The sequence below is a fragment of the Peromyscus maniculatus genome, chromosome 8 (assembly GCF_049852395.1).
Source record: "Peromyscus maniculatus bairdii isolate BWxNUB_F1_BW_parent chromosome 8, HU_Pman_BW_mat_3.1, whole genome shotgun sequence".
Lineage (NCBI taxonomy): Eukaryota > Metazoa > Chordata > Mammalia > Rodentia > Cricetidae > Peromyscus > Peromyscus maniculatus.
The window spans coordinates 95036664-95037500 of NC_134859.1; the positions used below are offsets into that span (position 1 = coordinate 95036664).

The window sequence follows — 837 nt, forward strand, 5'->3', positions numbered from 1 at the left end:
TTTCTCAACAAGGATCTGGCCTCAGAAGCTAGACTGAGACCATGGGGCTTCAGTGCTGAGAGGGGCTGGATGATTCTAGAAATAACCCCTCCTATTTTTAACACCCTTGCCCAAGTCACAAGGTTTCTAGTTTCATTCCAAACAATTCCAGAGCTCAGACATTCAAGTTGGAATTCAGAACCTCCAAGCTATCCCCACCTTACCTCTGAAAGTCCCCAGTGCCCCAGGCAGTGGTCCCCTATTTTCCTAATGCTGTGACCCTTTAATACAGTTCCTCATGTTGTGGTGACCACCCTCGACCATAACATTATTTTTATTGCTACTTCCTAACTGTAATTTTGCTACTGTTATGAATCATAATGTCAATATCTGATATGCAGGATATTGGGTATGTGACCCCCAAAGGGGTCGTGACCACACAGTGAGACCCGCTGCAGCAGAGGGACACTCCTTCCTGTTCTCCAGGGTTTAGGGTACCAGGTCTGTAGCCAGGAATCTCGAAATTGCCATGGAAGGCACAAGGGGAAAAGGAAGTGTCTGAGATCTTTTATTTCAAACCGCAGATTCTATCCAGTTAAAAATGTCTGTTGGGGACCCTGGAAACCAAGGGGGGGATGTCGGGTCACGGAAGAGGGTTCCATATCATGGCAGAGGAGAGTGGGGGAGGAGCTGGCTCCAGATGCTGATGAAGCTCAGAGCTGGTGAATGAGTACAGGCTGTCCTTGGAAGGTTTCTAAAGATGACCAGACCTGTTCTTCAAAGACAACAGGCATGGTGGGCAAGCCTGAGCTGGGGCAGGCTCAAGAGAGGGCCCTTCAGATGCCTGCCTGCCTGCTT

The 837-nt window shown here is 49.0% G+C and overlaps 1 protein-coding gene across 1 annotated transcript in view; it reads right to left on the minus strand.

Annotated features, from left to right (window-relative positions):
* Nucleotides 1-531: 531 nt before the first annotated feature.
* The window catches only part of Cacng1 (calcium voltage-gated channel auxiliary subunit gamma 1), a 12916-nt gene continuing 12610 nt past the window's right edge, over nucleotides 532-837 (minus strand). The window contains exon 4 of the mRNA XM_006970477.4: nucleotides 532-837. This exon is cut by the window's right edge and continues 349 nt beyond it. The gene's annotated coding sequence lies outside the window, so the exon portion shown is untranslated.